The 27,098-nt window shown below is 45.7% G+C and overlaps 1 protein-coding gene across 3 annotated transcripts in view; it reads left to right on the top strand.

Moving 5' to 3' along the window:
* The window catches only part of psd3l (pleckstrin and Sec7 domain containing 3, like), a 343,652-nt gene that overhangs the window by 55,032 nt on the left and 261,522 nt on the right, over positions 1-27,098 (top strand). Inside the window, exon 1 of one of the 3 annotated variants that reach the window (XM_078209678.1) lies at positions 8,946-9,037. The exons of 1 other annotated variant lie outside the window; for it this stretch is intronic. The gene's annotated coding sequence lies outside the window, so the exon portion shown is untranslated. One more of the 3 variants, XM_078209697.1, reaches the window with a different exon arrangement.

The raw sequence follows: 27,098 nt of genomic DNA, 5'->3' as shown, positions 1-27,098 counted from the left end.
TGCCACACTCTGGCGTCTGTTTGGGTACACTGAGGGAGAATCTAGCATGGCCAATGCACCTAACCAGCACGTCTTTTTGGAGTGTGGGAGGAAACCGGAGCACCCGGAGGAAACCCACAGCATCACAGTGGTTAGCACTGCTGCCTCACAGGGACCCAGGTTTGATTCCCGGCTTGGGGAGAACGTGGAAACTCCACACAGACAGTGACCCAAACCGGGAATCGAACCCGGGTCCCTGGCGCTGTGAGGCAGCAGTGCTAACCACTGTGATGCCGTGCCACCTGTTTGTGTTGAATAGAAAAACAATTCACCCCCATCAGTGAATCATAACATTGTAGAAACCAGGATGCACCGTGAGTGTGAGATAAACTAGGATGGGATGCACCGGGTGAACCATGAAGCCTTTCATCGTTACCAGACAACAGGTCGCACTTCCAGTGTGTTTCACGCCATCTTAGAAGACTCTGAATATCTACCGTGGCTGAGATTATCGTCACCATCTGAAGTAATCAACAGATTTATTCGCAAGTAGCTAGTATTGGCAGCAAGCTGTGAAAGTAAGGCATTGGCATCAATCCAAACATATAGACTCTGCAGCCAGTTCATGAAGGATTAAACCATAGTGGACAAGGTCTACTGAAACCTTTCCTATAGGACAAGTGTGATTCTGAGAGAGCTCATCATGGAATCATGTAGAACAAGGAGGAGGCCACTTCTGCTCCACTCTTTGAAAGTGGGGTCCAAATCAACCCCTTCCCCTTCTCCCCACCCTCAGCCTTTGCAAGTTTTTCCCGTCTAGGATTTAAATCCATTTTGCCTTTTGAAAGCTGCTATTGTATGCGGAACCTCCGACATGGTCTTTGTTGCCAGAGAAATCCAAGAAACACATTGAGGACAACATCAGGAACTCTTCATTCCATTCAGCCTGATTCAAGCATTTGACACAATTGCGAGGCGCTGTGGATCGTAATCCAAAGGTTTGGATGTTCCAAAAAAAAAGACGTCATCACAATCCTGCAATTGCTTCTTGATGATATGCTGTAGCTGTTTCGAGTGGGAGGTCTGAAACAGAATCCTTCACAATCTGGATTGGGGGTCAAGCAAGGCTGTGCGATTGCCCCCATTCTATTTACAATCTACCTGACAGGCTATTCACCTCATCAGAAATCAACTTCCCTCTGGTGTCAGTATTAAACACCATCTGGATGGAAACCTCTTTAATTCAGTTGCTTTTATGTCAAACAGAACTTGATAGTTATGGATGGCCTACAGTTTGCAGGTGACTGCGGTGTCATTGCCCAACTCTGTACCAGATTTACAAAGCACTCTCGATCTCTTCAGTACTGCGTACAAGAAACTCGGCCTGTCCTTGAATGTTTCCAAAGCAAAATTCATTGGGTCAGCCATTCCACCTCCCGTAGATGTTGAAGGAAACTTTAGAATATGTTGAGCACTTTGCCTGCATTGGCAGCCATTGATCACTGGATCAGCTGTATCACTCAGGCTTCCACAAACTATGGCAGAGACTATTTCACAATAAAGATCTTCTGCAGGTCAACAAAAGTCCCAGGCCAGGATTTTACGCCACCCCCTTTCCCACCTGGCGGGGTATTACGATCCAGCTGAACTGAATGGAGATTTTTGGCTTGGTGCACCCGCTGGGGAAGCCGTGCCATGGTGGGGCTATAAAATCCCGGCCTTCGTGCACAGAGCAGTTGTCATCATCACATTCCTGTATGGCAGTGAGACCAAGATAAGAGCATGAGAGAATTTGCCTCATATGAGCATAATGAATTGGGTGCAGGAGTGGGCCATTCAGCCCTGAGCCTGCTCCGCCATTAAAATAAGTTGACAGCTGATCTGATTATGACCTCATTGCCACTTTCCTGCCCAACCCCAATAACGCTTATTGCTTTGTTGATCACGAATCTATCTGTATCAGCCTTAAAAATATTCAAATACACTGCCTCTACTTTTGTGTGTGTGTGTGTATATATGCATTTGTGTGCATGTGTGTGTATGTGTTTGTGCTTTAGTGTGTGTTTGTGTGTGTTTTCCCGCGTGTTTGTTGGGTGTGTGTGTTTGTGTGTGTGCATTTGTGTGGGTGTGTGTATTTGTGTGCACATGTGTGTACGCACATGTGCATGTTTGTGTGTGAACATTTGTGTGTGCGTTTCTGTGTGCCTCTGTGCGTGTTTGTGTGCATGTATGCATGTGCAAGTGTGCGTGTTTGTGTGCATGTATGCATGTGCAAGTGTGCGTGTTTGTGTGCATGCATGCATGTGCAAGTGTGCGTGTTTGTACATGCATGTGCGTGTGCATTTGTGTGTGTATGTCTGTATGTACATGCTTGTGTTGTTTATGTGTGTGCGTGTGCGTGTGCATATACATATATTTATATATGCCTATGTGTGTTAGGTCTCATTGTCCCATAGCCAGAGTGAGGAATAGAACTAGCTAAAAATTGGCAATGTTATTGCTCAAGATTCCTCCTTGGGTGTTAAAGCATTCTCGCCAATCTGTCCTGAGGATTTTCACAGTGCAAATATCAAAACAATTCAGCAAGGTGATGAGCTAACCATCTGGCAGGACCAATAAATAGGCAGCTGCACTCAAATAGTAATTAAGGAAGTATTCTAGTGGGACATTGACACTTACCAGCTTTTCAATTAAAATATTAGCAAATCAAAATGCACTGCCCCCTCAAAACAGTTTTTTGCTCACAGTTGGTGCCTTGGCTCAGTTGGTTAAAGCGCCTGGCTACTAAACAGGAGACCCTGAGCTCAAATCTCAGCGTTCACTTGGTCCATTTAAAAGGCCTACAGCCATACTAGTCTGAAAAAGAAACGCCCAGGTGAGCTAGCTCTCAGAAGCCAGGCTGTTTTGCGAAGAAGGTCTAACCAATGCCTTTATAGGAGCATCAAAAAACAGCTCTTCCAAACTGGGAACCACAGTAATGACAAAAATAAGCAATGGACAAAATATTAATTTTTAATCTACAGTAAAAAAGCTAGGTTCTATAAGCAAATCAGACCTCCCATCATTTGAAACCTGTGCATGACATGAATGAGATAGCATGTCACATTACTGTCTGTTGCCCACCAGTCACAGCATTTTGCACTGGAGAATATTTAAATGCACTTCTGCCACCTTTGAAAAACAGTAAGTACCATAGTCTCACTATTGTATTGTTCAGGCTAAATCTGATAGTTTGGTTTATTTTCAAGTTAAAATTGCTACGGAGGACCAGAAGAGGCTGAAGTAACTAAGAGTAAAAAGTTATTCTAAATGTAATGAAGAAAATGTTTGGGGATCTTTCAACTTGAGTCCAGAATGAAATTTTACATGAGCAGTGAGGCCAATGGATTTGCTCTTTATCTTCTCACATGGTCAAAGCAAGAAGAATTAGTGAACTGAAGTATTCAAGAAAATATCTATCAGGTTCCTGTACAAAATTCTAAAAATAGTTAATAATGTGTAAGCCACTTCTACCATCAAAATAATTAGGATGTGAATGGTAGCCTTTTTGTAAGTCATATGCTCTTGATGTCTGATTGACAGTAAATCATTTGGAACAAGCAGTAAGTTGTTAGAGAGTCCTGTAGCAGAATCCAAAATTACATTAGGGTGCCAGACTGGACCCAACAGTTTTTTCTATCTTGGCATAAATGTGAGGATAGGATGTTTATCCACTGACAAATTAGGAATTTTTTATAGTAAAATAAATTTTATTTAATAACAGTTTAGCTATAACTCTAACAAATAGAGCAGCTTAACTCTTACCCGTTTGAACAATATTTAAACATGAAAAGGAACAACCTTAATTTCTAACTTATCACTGATTCAGTTCCAAATAAGCAACATTCCTCTTACAGACTCAAAAACACTTTAAATACAGTTAGTAACCATAAATATACTTGCTATAAGGGTGTCAACAGCCTTGAAGCTTTCAGGGAGATTTTGTGGAGAGAGCAGCTTACAGACTCTGGGTGAAATTTTGCCAATCCGTCCACCACGGGAATCATAGCAGGTGGGACACGGACCATGCAAAGGCTCGTTGACCTCGGGACGGACTTTCTGGACTTGGGGTGAGCGTGGCCCAAAAGTCCCGCCTTGTCTTTAAACAGAGCCGAGCCAGAACTGGAAAGCTGATTTCTCTCTGCTACATCCCTAGCTCCTCCCATTAACCACATTATCACATGATCCTGCATACCTAAAGCCACCTTCCGTTCCTTTAATCAAAAACCTCAGGGAACTTTTACATTTTGTAAACAAAAGTCCTTTAGCTCTCTCCTAATTAAACACTACACGGCAAAAATGAGTAATTATCCTGCTTTCCCAGCATCTGAGCTGTATTCCTACCAGACATACTGACTACTTGTAGAAGAAAACTGAACTTAAACCAGTTCACTGGAACAGATTTAAAATAAATACTAATTGCCCACTTTTATAACAAGTGTAGGACTATCTTAGTACTGGAGTTGACTGCACTTCTGCTGTGGTGAGGAGTTTGAACCACAATCTTTTGGCTCAAAAGCAGCAACTTTACCAACTGAACCAAGATGAAGCTACAACTATATACTGATAATTGAATAATAGCATTATTTGAACGCACACAGGAATTGCAGAACTAAACAGTGTTCATTAAGTTTGCTTTTTGACTCCGTGAGAGTAGATGAAACCTGTGGACGTGGCAAAATAAGTAGCTGGGAAAAAGGATTTTGCTCAAGGTTAATACTTATTGCAACTGGATTTTACAAAGTATGGAAAATGGTTCAGGGACACTAAGGGAATCAAAGGATTTGGGGGTGGTGGGTGAAGAAAGTGGAGGTGAGATGAAAGAGGAGCCATGACTGAATGCTGGAGAAGGTTCAGGAAACTAAGTGACCTTCTCCTGCTCCGATGTCTTATGTTGAGAGAAAGTTGATGGGAGACTAACACAAAGATGATTGAAGATGTGATTTGGTTCAAACACTGGCGTGTCTGTGTGTGGGGGGGAATTTTCCCTGAATTGCATTACACACAGCGACAGGCCTGAAAAAAATGTCCTTACTCCCACCAGCCACAAGGGCAGGAATTTGCACCCAATCATCCCCTCCCCGCATTGGAGCATTGCTGGCACCCACTTGCCAATAGCGGGGGATGGTGATTGTGCCAGTGTGCCCAGATGAATCTGAGGAGTAGGGTGCACACAGCCTGAGGAGTGCTTACGTCTTTTTTCTTATTCATTCATGGGTCATTGGTGTCGCTGGCTGGCCAGCATTTATTGCCCATCCCTAATTGCCCAAGGGCAATTGAGAGTCAACCACATTGCTGTCGCCCTGGAGTCACATGTAAGCCAGACCAGGTGAGGATGGCAGATTTCCTTCCCTAAAGGGCATTAATGAACCGGATGGGTTTTCCCCACAATCGACAATGGCTACATGGTCATCAATAGATTCTTAATTCCAGATATATTTTACTGAATTCAAATTCCACCATCTGCTGTGGCAAGATTCAAACCCAGGTCCCCAGAACATTAGCTAAGTTTCTGGATTAATAGTCTGGCGATAATACCACTAGGCCATCACCTTCATCCCTTGCTGCTCCCTGCCTTGGAATGTGTGGAAAGAAGTTAAGTCCTTGGGGCAAAAGGGACCTCCACCATTCGCTGAGGTTCCATTGATCTCCTGCCACAAGAATTATGATGGGGCGCTTGTGGAACCACCGCTGAAGTTCAGAGCATGAGTGTTTTGAGGCAAAGACTTTTGGACCACAGCCACAGGAATAAGTGCTTGAAAAGCTTTCAATGTTAATCGGATCAGAATACATTGGTTTTACAAGCAGTGATGGCTTTTCTCCGAAGCTCCTCTTGCTGGAAGCTTAAAAGCTTGTGGGACTTCATGGCCTTTTTAAAGTTCGCTACAACAGCTGAATTAATGTAGTGCTGAACTGTGACTTGTCTGCAGTGGTTGTATAATGTCTTCTGACTCCCAATGCTCTGGTTACGATGGGTGCATTGCTGGGCAAGTTCTTTTAGCGCCGACCGCAGACGTGAATAGAGTGTTCCTTGCGGGTGTGCCGGTGTACACATCGTCACGGCTTAAATTTCTGTCCGTGAAGTTTCCGAGATGGCCACACAGGCTAGCAATGTGCAAACAGCACTGCGCTGCCCTGAACCCAGTCAGCTGAGAGCTCAGCCTCGCAAGGCTGGGCAAGCTGGCAACCCCAGCGCTGGCAGCAGCAGCTGTCAAAGTGCAGCGTCGCTGGTGCTGTATCTCCGCACTGGAATGTTAGTGAGCCCCCAGTGAGATGGGACTCCATGCCATCGGGTGCGAGAATGAAGCCTCATTTATAGAAAACACAGTAAAGATGCTGGGGTCTGAACTGCCCCTGCACCCAGCACTGGAATGTCAATGCAGCTTCAAGGCCTCGTGCCAACAAATGGACTTCATGTGATTGAGGTGCGTACTGGACTAAAAGTAGATGTGAAGGAAATGTAATTATGGTGCTTTCAGTCCAGGCAGGTTTTTTCTTCTGCTTTTTGTATTGATCCTGCACTGTTCCACAAAATGCGTTTAACAAGCTCTCTGTAGGATTGATTCAATATGTGTGTGCATTTTTAGATTTTACATTGCACTCTTGATCTTCTCCATTGCGAGTGGCCCCGTCCTGTCTGGAGTTGGCATAAGTCTGGGTGATATTGATTGGTGCATGGATTTGTTACCTTGAATTGCAGTGTTTAGAAACAAGTGCAAACAAGGTCACTGGGACGCTGGACCTTGTGCAGCTATCTATCTGTCAGTTAGATCTGCGATTAGAGGAGGCCTTTTGTCTCATTTTTTCCTTTGATCATAAGCCATTGAAACCCAAGGTAATGAACTTCTGGCTATGACATGTCAGAAGCCATGCAAGGTAGAGAGTAGGGGGGAACCCGATCGATAAGGAACTGAAATGAACATGGGTTTGAAACTGATCGAAGTGGGGTTGGTGAAGGAGAGTGTGTCACCCCACTTAACTTAGGGACGTAACGATAGCACAGTGGTTAGCACTGCTGCCTCACAGCGCCAGGGACCCGGGTTCGATTCCCAGCTTGGGTCACTGTCTATGTGGAGTTTGTACGTTCTCCCCGTGTCTGTGAGGGTTAACAGCAGTGCTAACCACTGTGTCACCGTGCGCTTCTGTGCAGTGTTGACACTGAGCATCCACTGCCTCTTCCTCCCGGTGAGGTGAGATTGCTGGACCTCCTGCAGCCAGAACAGGGCTGGAGGACATCGTGGTGGGCCTCCAAAAGGGTCACTGACCTCTTCTTGCCTTTTGGGGCCAGGTCTTCACTGGGGCAGCCCTGGGCTGTCAGCATTGTGAACTGTGTGCGCGGCTCCAGTTTAGATTTGGCACGCGGAGTGAGGTAACGGCATGCTGAGCGATTCAGAGGCTGCCCGCCAACGAGACGGTGTATGTTCTGAGGCTGCATCATTAATGAGGCGGGGAGGGGATGATTGGGTACAAATTCCCACCCTTGTGGCTGGCGGGAATAAAGACTTTTTTTTCAGGGCTGCCACCGCATGTAATGCAATTCAGGGAAAATTCCCCCCCACATAGCCTTGGAAGCATGAGGCCTTTGTAGACTGTGTGAATAGCTGCCTCATGTTATGTTATTGCTGGAGGGCACTAGGTAGCTGTTTCTGTCAGCTCTTCACCAGTCTATTCCATATTTTATAGAGCATAGTCAGTCTGTTTCTCCCCCTGCTTTGCTGTGAGGAATCGCAATCCCTGCACAGAAGCTAACACAGCAGAGGGCTTGATCAGTTCTGGTAAACGTATTAATTTTTGGTTTACTTTGAAGACAACCTTTAATCTGCCAGCACATGCTATCAGATATATTAACCCTCTTACTCTCATCCCCCAGGAATCAATTGCTCCCCTTGCTTTCTAATTGAAACTTACAGAATACTAGGAGGCCCAGATAGAGTGGACGTGGAGAGGATGTTTCCACGAGTGGGAGAGACTATAACTCGAAGGCACAACCTCAGAGTGAAGGGATGCTCCTTCAAAACTGAGATGAAAAGGAATTTTTTCAGCCAGAGGGTGGTGAATCTCTGGAACTCATTGCCACAGAAGGGTGTGGAGGCCAGGTCATTGAGTGTCTTTAAGACAGAGGTAGATAGATTCTTGATTAATAAGGGGATCAAGCGTTACGGAGAGAAGGCAGGAGAACAGGGATGAGAATCATATCAGCCATGATTGAATGGCAGAGCAGACTCGATGGGCTGAATGGCCTAATTAGAATCATAGAATCCCTACAGTGCAGAAGGAGGTGATTCGGCCCATCGAGCCTGCACTGATCACAGTCCCACCCAGGCCCTATTCCCATTACCCCACATATTTGTCCTGCGAGTCCCCCTGACACTAGGGTAAATTTAGCATGACCAATCAACCTAACCTGCACATGTTTGAACTGTGGGAGGAAGCCGGAGCACCCGGCGGAAATCCACACAGACACGGGGAGAACATGCAAACTCCACACAGACAGTGACCCGAAGCCGGAATTGAACCCGGATTCCTGGTTCTATGAGGCAATAGTGCTGACCACTGTGCCACCATACCCGAAGTGGTAGTACAAGTATGTTTGTTGCAGGTTTGTAAGTAACTATTAAACGTTCGATATGTTAATTTTATTAACTTGTTTATGTTCCAATGTGCTGGGTTTGAACTATTGAGGTTCCATCTTTCTCTTCCTGCATCTTATTCCATCTCTGTTGTTTCGCCTGGGTACTGTCCCCAACATGCATGCCTCGTTCTTTGATCCCTGCTGTATTTAAATTGTACTTACACCTGTGCAATATTAATGTGATAGGGCAAAATAGTTCATGTGCTGTGCATTAGAATGAGGTGTGCTCGGAGTTGCACAGGCCTGTGAGAATGTACTGAGCTGCCTGGCATGTGACTTTCCAGCTGATTGGATAGTGTCGTAATGCAGAGAGCGAGCTGTGTCGTTTTAAAAAGCAGCATTAATATTTGAATAAACCCGCAGCACACACAGCAGCTCTCACCAGAGGTAGGTGATGCTATTTCTGGCTGAATGGCTAGCCCTGTGTGAGGAGGCGGAGGTGGGTTTCCCTCGGTTCGGAGGGAGGTCGAGGTGGCTGTGAAAGTGGGAACTGGGACTGATTGCAGTCTTTTGCAGCATGGAGGTAGTTCTTCACTCTGACTTTGCCGGTAGTTTCTGATCTATGATTAACGGTGAAGGGTGAGGTTAGTGAAGAGAGGTGAGAGCAATGTACTGTTGCCCTTTTGCTGCACCGCAGGCAACTAGTGGTGATAAATGGGACAGATTTGAGGCTGATGAATTTCTAAAGAGACACAGTGCTTAAATCTACAGGACACAAGTGAGTGTGATATACTTGTTCTTTTATCATTAACAGCCGAGAGTGATGTTGACACTGGTTGAAGATTATCGAACGCTTGTTTAAAATATAATGGGATTTGTGCATCATTAGGGAGGATGTGCTTACTCTGAAGTGGAGGTTGGAATTGTCAGGGGGAAGAAAATATGTTAAATTGCAATATTTTCATTTTTTAAAAAGAAACATGTATTTTGGTGTATTGAAATAGCTTGAAAGAAGAAAGCTGTCTTCATTATTTCGGATGAGTGCAGCCCGAGGAAGATTTAGTTTGCATAGAGGAGCAGTGAAAATGCATTGTGACTGATGATGATGTGTCGATGCCTTTTCATTGCCGACAACTCTCTCCTTTACAGCCTGTAAGCGAAAGATTGTTTTTGGTAGAACTGATTCAGTACAAATGGTGGTTGAACCTGTTTTAAATCGACACCTGACCCTCTGTAACTGCATAAACGTTCTAATTAGGCTGGTTAACCATCAAAGATGGACTTGGAACAGTTATGACTTGTATTTGAGAATTTTTGTGACCATTGGTTGTTGATTTTTAAAAGTTTATTTATTAGTGTCACAAGTAGGCATACATTAACACTGCAATGAAGTTACTGTGAAAATCTCCGAGTCGCCACACTCTGGCGCCTGCCTTGGTACACTGAGGGAGAATTTAGCACGGCCAACGCACCTAATCAGCACGTATTTTGGACTGTGGGAGGAACCCAGAGCACCTGGGGGAAACCCACGCAGAGATGGGGAGAACGTGCGGACTTCGCACAGACAGTGACCCAAGCCAGGAATTGAACCCGGGTCCCTGGTGCTGTGAGGCAGCAGTGCTAACCACTGTGCCACCGTGCCGTTGACCTGTCAGTGTTAAGTGAGTTGTGAGATGGAAACCTTGTGGAGCAAGGGATTGAACATGTGGAGTTGATATATGGGATGATGCTGTGCATGTTTTGCACGTGCTCTCTTTCTCTCCCTCCTTTTCCTGTATGGCAAACCCTAAGCATCGTCTGATTTGCTCTTAAAGTAAAGTCATCGTGGTCCCAGATAAACCATTGGCTGCTCTCCCCTTTGAGGGGGGAGAGTTGACTGGTGGAGATTTTAATCTGAGGATCCCCACACCTCAGGCGAGGGGCAAGGTTGAGAAGGCGGGGAATTGAATCCATGCTATTGGCGCTGCTTTGTACGCTAACCTCAAAGTAGCCTCACGTGTGATATATCCTTCAGTTCACTGATTTGATTTTGATTTGATTAATTATTGTCACATGTATTATCATACAGTGAAAAGTATTGTTTCTTGCGTGCTATACAGACAAAACATACCGATCATAGAGAAGGAAACGAGAGAGTGCAAAATGTAGTGTTACAGACATTGCTAGGGTGTAGAGAAAGATCAACTTAATGCAAGGTAAGTCCATTCAAAAGTCTGACAGCAGCAGGGAAGAAGCTGTACTTGAGTCGTTGGTACGTGACCTCAGACTTTTGTATCTTTTTCCCGAAAGAAGGTGGAAGAGAGAATGTCCGGGATGCGTGGGGTCCTTGATTATGCTGGCTGCTTTTCCGAGGCAGTGGGAAGTGTAGACAGAGTCAATGGATAGGAGGCTGGTTTGTGTAACGGATTGGGATACATTCATGACCTTTTGTAATTTCTTGCAGTCTTGGGCAGAGCAGGAGCCCAGACCAAGCTGTGATACAACCAGAAAGAATGTTTTCTTTGGTGCATCTGTAAAAGTTGGTCAGAGTCATAGCTGACAGGCCAAATTTCCTTAGTCTTCTGAGAAAGTAGAGGCATTGGTGAGCTTTCTTAATTATAGTGTCGGTATGGGGGGACCAGGACAGGTTGTTGGTGATCTGGACACCTAAAAACTGTCCTGCTGTGCTGGGAGGAGTCTGCTTTAAGTGCAGTGCCAGCCCCAATGACACATGACCGAGATTGGGAATGCATTTACAATGTAAGCTGCCGGCACAAAGCCCCAGTACTGAACACCAGAGAGACAGCGTGGGTGCATTTGCTAAAGTTGAGGGGGGGCTTTAGACATAGTAGTGGAAAAATATGGGGTAAGTGTTGCCCCCTGCCAGACATGCACTGTATCTGACCCCTCAGCAACTGTTGTCAGATTATATATAGTGACATAGAACGGTCTCCCTGTTACAAAAAATTACTTTGGTAACAGGAACATTTAATTTTTATGCATTTGGCTTAAAAATTCAGATGCAACATATTTGTTACATAAACCATTTAGGATATCTGTACTGTATATATTTGTACTGCATTTAGAATCATAGAGTTTTACAGCACAGAGAGAGGCCCTTCAGCCCATCCTGTCTGCGCCAGCCATTGAGCACCTATCTATTCTAATCCCATTTTCCAGCACTTGGTCCGTAGCCTTGTATGCTATGGCGTCTCAAGTGCTCACCTAAATGCTTCTTAAATGTTGTGAGGGTTCCCACCTCTACCCCCCTTTCAGGCAATGAGTTCCAGATTCTCACCACCCTCTGGGTGAAAAGGTTTTTCCTCCAATCCCCTCGAAATCTCCTGCCCCTTACCTAAAATTGCACTGGACTTGCGGATAATTCAGTCCCGTTTTGGAAAAGTGACTGGCAAAGATAAAAGCCCATGGTCAGATTGAGCGAGCTACACAACTGCATGAGGAATGTTTGTTCCTCCTTTAATGCTACCTTGGCAACACAGGAGAAAACTTCCATTCAGTCACTAATCGAACAGTTCATCAGGGGAATGGATTGACGTGAGCATGGAGTTCTGCCGGCCTGACCTTGTTCTGCTTACAGTGGCTGTGCAATCATGTACTGTTTCTCTGCAACACTTTATGAAGTGTTAATTCGTAAGAATTTTCTGAGTCATCGACCAACAGTGAGTCCTGTTTAACCATGAGCAGGCTGGGAGGGAAGAAGTCTTTAAGGAGTGCTGCGACATCCCAGTCACACTGATCCCATATTCATAGGATAGAATCATAGAATCCCTATGGTGCAGAAAGAGGCCAGTTGGCCCATCGAGTTTGCACCAACAACAATCCCACCCAGGCCCTATTCCCGTAACCCCAGGTATTTACCCTGCTCATCCGCCTGACACTAAGGGGCAATTTAAGTTCATTTATTAGTCACAATTAGATGTACATTCACACTGTAATGACGTTACTGTGAAAATCCCCTAGTCGCCACACTCCAGTGCTTGTTCGGGTGCATTGAGGGAGAATCTAGCATGGCCGGTGCACTTAACCAGTTTGTCTTTCGGACTGTGGGAGGAAACCGGTGCACCTCCCGGAAACCCATGCAGACACGGGGAGAACGTGCAGACTCCGCACAGACAGTGACCCAAGCCAGGAATCGAACCCGGGTCCCTGTTGCTGTGAGGCAGCAGTGCTAACCAGCCATGGCCCATCAACCTATTCCGCACACCTTTGGACTGTGGGAGGAAACCGGAGCACATGGAGGAAACCCATGCAGACAGGGTGAGAAGGTGCAAACTCCACACAGACAGTGACCCAAGGCCAGAATTGAACCTGGGCCTCTGGCACTGAGGCAGCAGCACTAACCACTGTGCCACCGTGCTGCCCATATTCTCCCTGGTAACATCCAATTTTTTTTCCTATTTGTATCTTCTTCCTAGGATTTTGTTTGTGGTTGCTCTCACTAATTTGCAGACTGAATGAAAGATTTTCTGCGTCTACATGATCTCCCAATTGTGATTAGCGGGTGGGGTGATTGGACCAGTGATTGCAGATGTTGTTCATAAGAATATAACGTATAGGAGGAGAATTGGGCCATTTGGCCCATCGAGTCTGCTCCACCATTCTATCATGGTTTCTCAACCCCATTCTCCCACCTTTTCCCTGTAACCTTTGATCCCCATATCAATCAAGAACCTATCTATCTCTGTCTTAAAGATACTCAATGACCTGACCTACACAACCTTCTGTGGCAATGAATTCCATAGATGCACCACTCTCTGGCTGAAGAAATTCCTCCTCATCTCATTACTCAGCGGTTGTCCCTTTATTCTGAGGCTGTGCCCTCAGATCCTAGTCTCTCCTACTAATAGAAACATCTTCCCCGTGTCCACTCTATCCAGGCTTTTCGTATACTGTAAGTTTCAATGAGAACCCCCCTTATCCTTCTAAACTCCACCGAGTACAGACCCAGAATCCTCAAACGCTCCAGTTCCCATTTGAAATCTGTATGTTGTGTCCTTGTCATGTGATGCTTTGATTTGACATTATAATTAAATAGCTGTGCTTGAGAAGCAGAGAAATGGCAGTGCAGGCTGAGGAGCTGCAGGATGCACTGCAATGTGCCACAGCATCACCACTGGTGAGGAGGTGTAATTACAGCGTGACAGGTTTACATAGGCAGTTTCCATCATAAATATGGACAAGAGAAATTTGTAGCAGTAACAAGTTGATGGTGAAGGAGCAACAAAAACTCTGAAAAAGAAATACATTTTGCACACAGAATGCGCACATTTTGAATTGTATAGATTAGATGGAAGGTTTGCTAGTTTCTCTCAGTTTTCCCCTTTGTCCACTACTTTGCTATAACTTTGTACTTTAGTTTCCTAATGGCGTGCAGTGTGATGGTTTGATTCCTCACTCTAGTCGAAAGACAGTCATTCTGTGTGCTTGTGATCCTGGGACTCAGTTTGCACCTTGCCTCCGATAGTAAAAGGAATCCTATTTTTAGTGAAAAGTGGATGATTCATTATGTTGTAAGTTTAGACCATTCACCATAAATATGCTCTTGTAATTAATTTCTCTGTGTAGTTACTGTCAGTACAGTGCTGTGCAGTCAGACTTGTGACACTATTTTAAACCTGGCAACGAAACGCGAGAGAGAAAAGAAGCTGTCTGCACTAGCTCACTGAGCACGAATGAGACACCTGCTCAGGTTGCTGTTCCAGCTCCATTTAATAATTCAGCAAGAAATGGGACTGAAAGTTGGGTCTAAACAGGACAGGGACAAAATGGTTGGTGATGAGGGTCTACTTCCTCCCATTTGATGCATTATCTCAGGCCTCTCGAGGGTGTTTGAGAGTGACGAGTGTGGGATTGCAAACCCCTTTAGGTTCCAGGTTTTGTGCCATCATGGTTCTGAAATAGCAAGTGATAACTCAGTCTGTCTTTAATCCATCTTCGTTCCCAGGGTCAGCTGAGCCATGAACAATCTTCCTCAATTGACTTCTATTCTGCGCTGCCCTCACTGCCTCTCCCACAGGGAGGCCAGTCCACCTGCTAATATTATCCATCCAAGCCATCTTGGGTCTTCCAGATGTTTTGCCAAACATTCCCCTCCTGTATTCAACTCATGTCCAAAATATGAGAACCTCCCTTAATATCGGCAGAGTGGTAGAGTGGTTAGCACTGCTGCCTCACAACACTAGGGACCCGGGTTCGATTCTGGCCTCGGGTGACTGTGTGGAGTTTGCACGTTCTCCCCATGTCTGTGTGGGTTTCCTCAGGGTGCTCCGGTTTCCTCCCACAGTCCAAAGGTGTGCAAGTTGGGTGGATTGGCCATGCTAAATTGCCCCTTGGTGTCCCAGGATGTGCAGATTAGGTGGATTTGCCATGCTAAATTGCCCCTTCTTGGCCAAGTTGTGCAGGTTAGGTGGATTAGCCATGATCAATATGCAAAGTTATGGGGTTAGGGTGGGGGGATTGGGCCTAGGTAGTGGGCTCTTTTGGCGCTGACTCGATGGACCGAATGGCCTCTTCTGCATTGTAGGGATTCTATGATCACTGCCTCAAACACGTTCCTCTTAACATGAGCTTTCTCGACCACCTAGTAACTGATAACTCAGTAGCCCTGTGAATTACACTACCACATGGACATTTGAACATGCTGAATCTTTGATCTCCTGGCTGTTTGAAGATCAGTAACATGTCTCACCACCAGTATTTCACTTTGATATCTAACCCATACCTGCTGGATATATTTTCTTCCTCTGATTACTGTTAACACCATTCTCCCACTTTCTGCTCACTCCTGATTTCTCATTAAAATGAGCAAGTGAGGGAAACTGTGGAGTAACCACATATCCTGTTTGGGAAAGGTTAAGGAACATTTGCTGCAGTTACTTGTGTGCCCTTTTAGCAGAAAAAGAACCAGATATGGGAATAAACATTGGAAGCTGTACAGAATATGACTTTGCTTTGACATATCAACACCGTGTCCCTTAGTAATAACACAGCTGGCACCATTGTTTTTTAAAATAGACTGACACAGTAGTCAGTATTAGAAATGTTCCTCCTCAGGACACTACTGGTATTGTAGGAGATGGAACAGTGAGTGCCCCCAAACCCAAGTATGTCTGGTATCTCACCAGGGACTAGCGACAGGGGGTGGAGTGAGAGTCAGTTTGCCACATTGGATAGTGGAGTCAGGAAGGGTGGACATGGGGAGGCAAAAATGTGGGACGAGATCGCCAAATTGGGCCGGGGAAGAATGTTAAGCCTCTCAGTTCTTGTCCAGTAATAAAAGATGATGCAAGTCCAGCTTCTTCACAAACTCACTTTATTCTCTTTTACAACTCCACGTACACACGCCCAACACCCAGTGCCACCTGTAACCCCTTTATATATCTCGGTGAGTACTATTAAACAATTAACAGACAAACTAGATCTAAAGTGGAAGGTTGCAGTTAACCCATTACTAACAAGAAGGCACATCCACCCCCAGCTGCCTACTGGACTACACATATTGGATGCAGGCTTCGCCCGCTGCCCGTCATATCGGAGCAGTGATGGGATAAGTCCTTTAATTGACGTTAATTTCCCACTTAAGGTCCTCAAGGCCATGGGCAGGTGACCCATCCACATCTCCCCTTGCCATCCAGGAATGGTGGTGGGGATGCCAGGCTGATGATGGGCGCACCGCTGATGGCCTGGTACCTAATTTACAGGTCCATCCGCCTATTTTCCTGCCTGTGGGTGGCCCGTAAAATCTAGTCCTATTACTCTCCTAATTTGATTTTGATTTGATTTATTATTGTCACATGTATGAACATACAGTGAAAAGTATTGTTTCTTGCACACTATACAGACAAAGCATACCATTCATAGAGAAGGAAAGGAGAGAGTGCAGAATGTAGTGTTACAGTCATAGCTAGGGTGTAAAGAAAGATCAGTTTAGTGCGAGGTCAGTCCATTCAAAAGTCTGATGGCAGCAGGGAAGAAGCTGTTTTTGAGTCAGTTGGTACATGACCTCAGACTTTTGTATCTTTTTCCTGACGGAAGAAGGTGGAAGAGAGAATGTCCGGGGTGCGTGGAGTCCTTAATTATGCTGGCTGTTTTTCCGAGACAGCGGGAAGTGTAGACGGAGTCAGTGGATTGGAGGCTGGTTTGCGTGAAGGATTGGGCTACATTCACGACCTTTTGTAGTTTCTTAGGGTCTTGGGCAGAACAAGAGCCATGCCAAGCTGTGATACAACCAGAAAGAATACTTTCTATGGTGCATCTATAAAGGTTGGTGAGAATCGTAGCTGACATGCCAAATCTATTTAGTCTTCTGAGAAAGTAGAGGCTTTGGTGGGCTTTCTTAACTATAGTGTTGGCATGGGAGGACCAGGACAGATTGTTAGTGATCTGGACACCTAGAAACCTGAAGCTCTCAACCATTTCTACTTCATCCCCATTGATGTAGACAGGGGCACATTCTCCACTACGCTTCCTGAAGTCAATGACAATCTCCTTCATATTGTTGACATTGAGGGAGAGATTATTGTCATCGCACCAGTTCTTGCTAGTCCAAGATGGATCATGTACTTATAAAATGCACAGATGTTGTAAGGGGATCAGGCTCCAAAGCAAAATGTGAGTTTTTCTGCTGGGTTAATGGCTTAATATACCATCTGAGCTAATATTGATCCAAAATAGTTCTACAGTTAAATCTACGAGATGTGCTGACTTAGAGAATCTTGACAAGGGCAGCTTTAGTTGATTTCAATTATCCTAGGCTTAAGGAGGAGAAATAATCAGCCAGTGCTCCCACTTTTTAAGGTGCTGTCACTAAACCTCTCGGCAGCAATATGCTTTAGAAAAATCAGCGTCAGCCTTAGCTCAGTGGGTAGCGCTCTGAGCCAGAGGATCATGGGGTCACCTTGCTCCAGAGCTTTTTTACAAATTTATTGTTTCATGGGCTGTGGGCATCGCTTGCAAGGCCAGGGTTTGTTGCCCATCCCTAACTGAGTGGCTAGCTTGGCCATTTCAGAGGGCAATTAAGAGTCAACCACAATTCTGTGAATCTGGAGTTGTATGTAGGCCACACCAGGTAAGGATGGCAGACAGGGCACGGTGGCACAGTGGTTAGCACTGCTGCCTCACAGTGCCAGGGACTCGGGTTCAATCCCAGCCTTGGGTGACCGTGCGTGTTTGCGCGTTCTCACCGTGTCTGCATGGATTCCCTCCAGGTGCTCCGGTTTCCTCCCACGGTCCAAAGATGGGAAGGTTAGGTTGATTGGCTGTGCTAAATTGACCCTAGTGTGGGGTTACGGGAATAGGGCCTGGGTGGGATTGTGGTTGGTACAGACTTGACGGGGTGAATGGCCTCCTTCTGTACTGTAGGGATTCTATGATATGATTCTCCCACAGTCCAAAGATGGGCAGGTTAAGTGAATTGGCCGTGCTAGATTGCCCCTTAGTGTTCCAACATGTGTAGGTTACGGAAATTGGCGGGGTAACTATATGGGGTACGATGGAGCTTGGTGAGATGATCTGTCAGAGAGTTGGTACAGACTCAATGGACTGAATGGACTCCTGCACTATTGGGATTTTATGATTTCCTTCTTTAAAGGAGATGTGTGAACCAGATGGGTTTTTACAACAATTGATAGTTTCACAGTCGCCATTACTGATACTAGTTTTCAATTCAGGGTTGTAGCACATAGTACAGCCTGAAAGTTCATTGCGCTCATGAGGGAGGGTTGCACGGTCAGAGAACTCATCTTTCTAATGAGTTTTTAAACTGAGGCTGTGACTGCGTTCACAAGTGGATGTACAAAGTACCATTGTGCGATTTCAAAGATCTGGGGCTGTCCTCCCTCTATCCGAATGAGTGTTCATCCTGTAACCAACACAACTTAAAACAGATTATTTGGTGCGTGCAGTTTATGGGAGGATGCAGTGTCTAACCATGTTTCAGGTTGTCTGAAGTTGGACAGGCTGGGCTTGTTTCCACTGGAGTTTAGAAGAGTGAGAGGGTGACTCGATGGAAGAATATAAGAGCCTGAACGGTCTCGACAAGGTGGAAAGGACGTTTCCTCTTGTGGGTGGGCCCAGAATTAGGGGGCACTGTTTTAAATTTAGGGATCTCCCTTTCAGGACAGAGATGAGGAGAATCTTATTCTCTCAGAGGGCTGTGCGACTTTGGAACTTTCTGCCTCAGAAGGCGGTGGGGCCGGGGTCACTGAATATTTTTAAAGGCGGAGGTCGATAGATTCATGTTGGGTGAGGGAATCAAAGGTAGGTAGAGGGGAATGTGGAATTAGAAACACAGACAGATCAACCATGATCTTATCGAATGGGGGAGCAGGCCCAAGGGGCCAAATTGCCTATTTCCGAGGTCCCTATTTTACAACAGTGACTTACTGCAAAAATACTGAATTTGTCTGTAAAGCACTTTTGGACATCTTGAGGTCATGACAGGCACTATGGAAATGCAAGTCTGTCTTTCATTAGTAGTGCGATTCATCGTCTCTCAAGTGGTTCACCACTCCTGGTTTCAATTACAAATCTCCAACAACCAGTGTATCGACGTCATGCGATGTGCTTTTCAGCAGTCGAGTGTACCCAATATGAACATTCAGCATATTTTACCAAAGTGTTAATGACAGGTACTGCTTCAGAGAAATAGCACCTTGAGACTGTACATATCACCTTGCGTCAGTGGCCACACTGATACAGACATCAACATTAGAAGTGAGACCCAAGACACTTCTCAGAGACTGCATAGATAGTGCTCGGTTCTCTTTCTAAGCTCTCCTTTACTAGTGAGAACACCCCCAAGAGCGTGGCTTTTTTACTCCCTTGAATAGATGAATAGGATCAGTTACGAGGGACACAAGTTGAAAGTGAGAGATGGGAGGTTTAGGGGGGATTGGAGGAAAACCTTTTTACCCAGAGGGTGGTGATGGTCTGGAATGCGCTGCCTGGAAGGGTGGTGGATGCCTCACATCCTTTAAAAGGTGCCTGGATGAGTACTTGGCATGCCATAACATTCAAGGCTATGGGCTAAGTACTGGCAAGTGGGACTAGGTGGGCAGGTCAGGGCATTTCATGCATTGGTGCAGACTTGATGGGCCGAAGGGCCTCTTCTGCACTGTAGTATTCTGTGACTCCCAGGCACTGTTCACCATTGACACGGAGGGAGTACAGACCTAGATTCAGGATGGAATTTCTGTTGCCATTAGTTACATCAAGGTATGTCTGAGGAATGTTGAAAACCACGACATATCCAGATGGTCATTTCTCTATTAGCAGGCCATCGTTCTGTAGGGGGTGGAGAATCCTGGTCTGAGACCACAGGTGCACTGCACTGATTACGGTTAATTGCATCACCTGTGCCAATACTGGATGAACAGATGTCTCGTTTGATTGGCTGGCTATACACAGTTAGGAGATCCCAAGGACAGCTCTATTGGGGATGCTGCAGATGGTCTCGGTTTCCCTGGGAGATTGGGAAGCCTTCCCACTCCTGATCGCCATCCAGTGGACGTTGCACTGTGATGCCCTCCAAGGTGAATAGCCTCCTCAGCTGACTTGCTTTTGAGGAATTGCCATTCCTTAAAAGTGGCAGCAGAGGTGGAAAAGTGGCGGAATGGTGGCACAGTGGTTAGCACTGCTGCCTCACAGCGCCAGGGAACCAGGTTCGATTCCCGGCTTGGGTCACTGTCTGTGCGGAGTCTGTACGTTCTGCCTATGTCTGCGTGGGTTTCCTCCGGGTGCTCCGGTTTCCTCCCACAGTCCGAAAGACATGCTGGTTAGGTGCATTGGTCATGCTAAATTCTCCCTCAGTGTACCCGAACAGGCGCCGGACTGTGGCGACTAGGGGATTTTCACAGTAACCTCATTGCAGTGTTAATGTAAGCCTACTTGTGACAAATAAATAAACTTTAACTTTAAAAAGGTGGTGAAGAAAGCATATGGCATGCTTGCCTTCATTGGCTGGGGCATCGAGTATAAAAGTTGACAAATTATGTTATAGTTGTATAAAACGTTGGTTAGGCCACATTTGGAATACTGTGTCCATTTCTGGTCACCACACAAAAAGAAGGATGTGGAGGCTTTGGAGGGGGTACAGAAAAGGTTTACCAGGATGTTGCCTGTTATAGGGGGGTGTTAGCTATGAGGAGAGATTGAATAAACTGGGATTGTTCTCCCTGGAAAGACGGAGGCTGAGGGGCAACCTGATAGAAGTTTATAAAGTCAAGTGGGGCATTGTTAGGGTGAACAGTTGGAAGCTTTTTCCTAGGGCAGAAATGACAATTCCAAGGGGCAGAACTTCATGGTAAGGGGGGGAAAGGTTCAGTAGAGATGTGCGGGCAAAGTTTTTTACACAGAGTGGTGGGGGCCTGGAATACACTGCCAAGTGAGGTGGTTGAGGCAGACACGTTAGCGACATTTAAGCTTTATCTGGATAGACACATGAGCAGACGGGGAATAGAGGGATACAGGCAGTTGGTCTAGATAGGACAATGTGATCAGCCTAGGCTTGGAGGGCGGAAGGGCCTATTCCTGTGCTGGACTGCTCTTTGTTCTTGCTCTTTGTTGATGAAGGACTTACAAGCAGTTGGATCTTGTGAAACCACTAACACCTCCCATGGAAACAGGAGGCACGTCTCCTCACCTGGAATATACTAAAGGGCTGCTTAACCTCAACTATTTGATTTTGATTTGATTTGATTTATTATTGTCACATGTATTAGTACAGTAAGAGTTTTAACAACACCAGGTTAAAGTCCAACAGGTTGTTTGGTAGCAAATACCATTAGCTTTCGGAGCGCTGCTCCTTTGTCAGATGGAGTGGATATCTGCTCTCAAACAGGGCACAGAGACACAAAATCAAGTTACAGAATACTGATTAGAATGCGAATCCCTACAGCCAACCAGATCTTAAAGATACAGATAATGTGGGTGGAGGGAGCATTAAGCACAGGTTAAAGAAATGTGTATTGTCTCCAGACAGGATAGCCCGCAAGTCCAGGAGGCAAGCTTTGGGGGCTACTGATAATGTGACATACATCCAACATCACGACACACAACAGCGCAGAGTCGCTGAGCACAAACTGATAGCCAAGTTCCGCACACATGAGGACGGCCTAAACCGGGATGTTGGATTTATGTCACATTATCAGTAACCCCCACAGCTTGCCTCCTGGATTGCGGGCTATCCTGTCTGGAGACAATACACATCTCTTTAACCTGTGCTTAATGCTCCCGCCACCCACATTGTCTGTATCTTTAAGATCTGGTTGGTTGTAAGGATTCGCATTCTAATCAATATTCTGTAACTTGATTTTATGTCTCTGTGCCCTGTTTGAGAGCAGATATCCATTCCATCTGACGAAGGAGCAGCGCTCCGAAAGCTAATGTAATTTGCTACCAAATAAACCTGTTGGACTTTAACCTGGTGTTGTTAAAACTCTTACTGTGTTCACCCCAGTCCAACGCCGGCATCTCCACAACATGTATTAGTACACAGTGAAAAGTATTGTTTCTTGCGCACTATACAGACAAAGCATACCATTCACAGAAAAGGAAAAGAGAGAGTGCAGAATGTAGTGTTACAGTCATAGCTAGGGTGTCGCGAAAGATCAACTTAATGGAAGGTAGGTCCATTCAAAAGTCTGATGACAGCAGGGAAGAAACTGCTCTCGAATCAGTTGATACGTGTTCTCAGACTTTTGCATCTTTTTCCCGACGGAAGAAGGTGGAGGAGAGTATGTCCGGGTGCTTGGGGTCCTTGATTATGCTGGCTGCCTTTCCGAGGCAGCGGGAAGTGTAGACAGTGTCAGTGGATGGCAGGCTGGTTTGGATGATGGAATGGGCTACACTCATGACCCTTTGTAGTTTCTTGCAGTCCTGGACAGAGCAAGAGCTATACCAAGCTGTGCAACCAGTTGCCCCTTCCCAAGCTTGTGATGTTCCCCATTGAAGATCAGGACAATCTCATTTGCTGCCTTTTCACCTTCTCCTCTCGTGAAGACATTGATCACCCTTCAGTAACCCAAATGATTTTTCTCATCTGTGAATCTAGGAGCAGGATGCTCTGGCCTTTCCTTGGGACTTCCCATTGACTGCACCCGAATGCCACCGGGAAACCCGGGGGTGTATGCGTGTGCACCGTTGGCAGGACCAGAAGATCCTGCAGAGTGTACAAAGTTCCGACCTAGATTGCAAGTTCAACCTTCAAACCAGCCACATAGGTCTTTGAATTCATGAAAGGGAACACAGCTAGAGAAATATATATTTAATTAAATCCTATTTAAATATAAACCTTGTTTTTCCAAAGAACACAGTTACGAGAAAGCTAGCGCATTGGCTGGTTAAAAGCTTAAAGCAGGACTGAGGGAGTTAGAGGGCAGTTTTTCTGATGAAGGATCAAAACAAGGCATCATCTGCCTTATGGAAACGAACGTTCAGAGGACTTTTCAAAGGTGTGTCGCCCAATATTGATTTCCCACTCAACGCCAAACAAAACTAATTCACTGATCACTTACCTTTGCTATTTGTGGGATCTTGCTGTACATCAGCCGCATTTGCCCACAAAATAACAGTGACTACACTTTCAGAGTAATTCAGCATTGACTGCGAAGGTCTTTGGATGTGCTGGGGATATGAAAGGCACTGCACGGTCAAAGCGAAGGTGGGCTTGCAGTGGAAGTAGGAATTGGAAGTCACTGGTGTCCTGATTAAAGTCATGATGTGGAGATGCCGGCGTTGGATTGGGGTAAACACAGTAAGAAGTCTCACAACACCAGGTTAAAGTCCAACAGGTTTATTTGGTAGCACAAGCCATTAGCTTTCGGAGCGCTGCTCCTTCATCAGGTAAGTAGGAGTTCTGTTCACAAACAGGGCATATAAAGACACAAACTCAATTTATAAAATAATGGTTGGAATGCGAGTCTTTACAGGTAATCAAGTCTTAAAGGTACAGACAACCCTCTCTCTAACCCTCTCTCGATTCATATTGTAGCGGCACGGTAGCACAGTGGTTAGCACTGCTGCTTCACAGCTCCAGGGACCTGGGTTCGATTCCCGGCTTGGGTCACTGTCCGTGTGGAGTTTGCACATTCTCCTCGTGTCTGTGTGGGTTTCCTCCGGGTGCTCCAGTTTCCTCCCACGGTCCAAAGATATGCGGGGTAGGTTGATTGGCCATGCTAAAATTGTCCCTTAGTGTCCTGAGAAGCGTAGATTAGAGGGATTAGTGGGTAAAATATGTAGGGATGTGGGGGTGGGGCCTGGGTGGGATTGTGGTCGGTGCAGACTCGATGGGCCAAATGGCCTCTTTCTGTGGGGTTTCTATGATTCTATGAAAGCACTCTGGGTTACAACGCTACTGATTGCAATGTCAAAGTATTGACAGAACAAGATAAAGAACCTGTCTTTCTTCCATAGTCAGTTTATTCATTCATGTGTCCCATTCAATACTGTTTATACATAAACACATACCAATGGGTGCATTAAACTTAATGCAGAATCGCAGCACAGAGACATTGGCCTGATTTGAAAAGGAATCTCTTGTTTGTTGAACCCGACACCTTATGTGCTTTCAAAGTCACTGCTTCCCTCCCATTCCCCCTCCCCTCCCCCAAATGCCTAGCAAACGGCTGAGGAAAATAAAGGTCTATCCTTTGATCCATTGAGGAACCAAACGACTGAGGTGAGCATTAGTTGGCGGATTTTGTACACGTTATGTTCAAAGTCCAGCTCCATCTTGCCTCAGCTCTACTCCCAGATCTTAATCCCATGACTTGCCAACATGTCAGAGGCAGCTTCCCTCGACCATTTTGTGTGGATGTGGTTGTGAAAATTGCCTGGGTTGTGTGTGAAAGGTTGGCTCAGCACCTGTGTGAAAACTCAGGTGACAATCGGCTTCTGAGATGGAGCACAGCCGGGACTCTCGTAAAAGGTGCAGTTCCATGTTCACGTTTGTCACTGTTTTAGTGGGGGTGTATTCCGGAAGGAAGCACAGGCTAGTATCCCTCTGTTTTCCAGTGATTAAACCCTCTCTAGGTTGCTTTGGGGTATGGAGGGGGACCAGTTGATAGACAGGGAGATGAGCGAACAGGAGCATTGAGAGAAGTCCTTGACTTTTCCGCAGGTTTTGTAAATCTGAATGCACCAAATCCTTTACAATATTCACTGGAACTTTCAGTTGGACGCTTTGTTTTCCTGTCATAAATCTCCTAGTAGCTTTTTGCCAGTTGTTTTGGTTTGATTTTTAGCTGTGGCTCAGTTGGTAACTCTGTTGTCTTAGAGCCAGATAGCCGTGGGTTTTGAACACGACAAGGCTCTCACACCAGTGCAGCACTCCTTAAGTGCTGCACTTATGGAGGTGCCGTCTTTCAGATGAGGTGTTCAACTGAGGCCCCATCTGCCTTCGTGGTGGATGTAAAAGATCCTATTTTGAAGAGGGGCAAGGGTGACATCCCCCTGGTCAATATTAAACCCACAATCTGCACACCAACACCAGATGATGCGGTCGTTATCACATTGCTGTTTGTGGGAGCTTGCTGTGCACAAATAGAGGGCCGCATGGCAACAGTGACTTAGAGACAGCAACAAATGTGCTTCATTCGGTTGTAAAGCGCTTTGAGTTGTCCTGAGGTTGGGAAAGGCGCTATGCATCTCGTTATTCTGTACTGCATCCACCCTGAGTCACAGTACGGCCAGTGGCGTACAGACATTTGCTGTCAATCACTGGCCGATTGCCAGGAGGTGATCCCAGCTGACACACTGAGCATCCTTTCTGTTTCCCAGACTCCCTGGCTCCATCCTTCTGCATTCAGCCGATCTAGATTCACTATTAGAAATCCTAATATCATATCGGCTGCATGTGGTTGTTAATTGCTACATTTCTCAGGATGCAGGTTGGTGGGGGCCAGTGATTTTGCATGCTCATGCCTAGTTATCGCCCCACATACAGTTGGATGGCTTGCTGGGGTAGAACGCAATTAAGTGTCAAACAGGACAATGTGCGATCGGAATCACTGGGCAAGGTTGGCAGCTTTCCTTCCCTAAAGGACACATAGTTGAATTTTTTTGACAATCTGACACCTTCAAGACCAAGTTTACTAGTACCGTCCCTGCTGTTCACGGTGGGCACAATCGATTGGATGTGATTTACTTGCTAAATGCAATGATGAGTATAACATAATTACACTATTACACGATTCTACTAGATAATAAGAGCTCCCCCTGCCCAGTTGTTTCCAGCTTGAGTCTGAGCTGCAGTTTTATTTAAATTGCAGGCAGCGCATGTTGCAAACTGTAACCCCACACCATTTAAAGAGAATGAGAAGGCCTTAATTATCCAAATGGTAATTGAACATTAATGAGATATTATTTACGTCTGTTTCTTCTTGTATTCAATGCAACTTAATGAGATGCAACTAGTGGGTAAACACATCTATTTCTGGCCAAAATAAAACAGAGCATTTAAGACATTGTGACCGACAACTGTAAAATCGATATTAATGCAAATGTATATTGAAACCTGAGCAATAGGTGAGAGCAGCTGTTTTTTTTATCAGCGTCACAAATAGGCTTACATTAACACTGCAATGAAGTTACTGGGAAAATCCTTTAGCCGCCACACTCCGGCGCCTGTTTGGGTACACTGAGGGAGAATTTAGCCTGGCTAATGCACCCTAACCAGCACGTCTTTCGGGCCGTGGGAGGAAACTGGAGCACCCGGAAGAAACACATGCAGACACGGGGAGAACGTGCAGACTCCGCAGAGACAGTGACCCAAGCCGGGAATCGAACCCGGGTCCCTGGCGCTGTGAGGCAGCAGTGCTAACCACTGTGCCACTTACTGTGCCACGCTGCTACTATGCAGTAGCAATACAAGTGGTATATTCACCACTAACAGGATGCTGCCCTCAAGTCAGAAAGACTTTGAGTGGGATTTTACATCCTTGCTTGAGGTGGACCCTCGCTCGTGCTAATTCTGTGGTGGACGAGGTGGTAGAGTTCCAGCCTATCTGGCTACCACACAGATGAGTAATTTGATAAATGGATTTTAGTGCCGGTGTGATGCCGGGTACATCAGCCGTATGCCCCAATGACTGGGGGACCGTATCAAACAGCGTGTCTCTTCGGCTGTTCGCAATAGGCAGACCACTAGGTGCCCTCAAACAACCCATGCTCGCAAAACTCAAATCATAATGTCTAACATTAGAAGTGATTCTGTGACTGGACAGCACTTGCTGAACAATCCCGACCGTGCTGAGAATTACACCAACAATCCAGTTTAGGACTATCCATTGGGCTTGCTGGCTGCTACATATATTCCGACACGGGGACCTGTCCTCTGCAGGCAAAAGGAACATGTCCAGGCACTGCGCCTTTTACAACTTGCATGGGGAAAATAGTTCTCTGCTGCAATTTCCATAGCAACATCCTGATCAATCCAAGTTGACTTTCTAATCAATCTGCACCCTTTTCTAAAGCACTATAAATTGTTGCTTCCTTTGAAATTTGTATTTTT

This window comes from Mustelus asterias, chromosome 1 (assembly GCF_964213995.1).
Source record: "Mustelus asterias chromosome 1, sMusAst1.hap1.1, whole genome shotgun sequence".
Taxonomy (NCBI): domain Eukaryota; kingdom Metazoa; phylum Chordata; class Chondrichthyes; order Carcharhiniformes; family Triakidae; genus Mustelus; species Mustelus asterias.
Note: the sequence above shows the minus strand (reverse complement) of the source record. Positions and strands in the feature narration are given on the sequence as shown.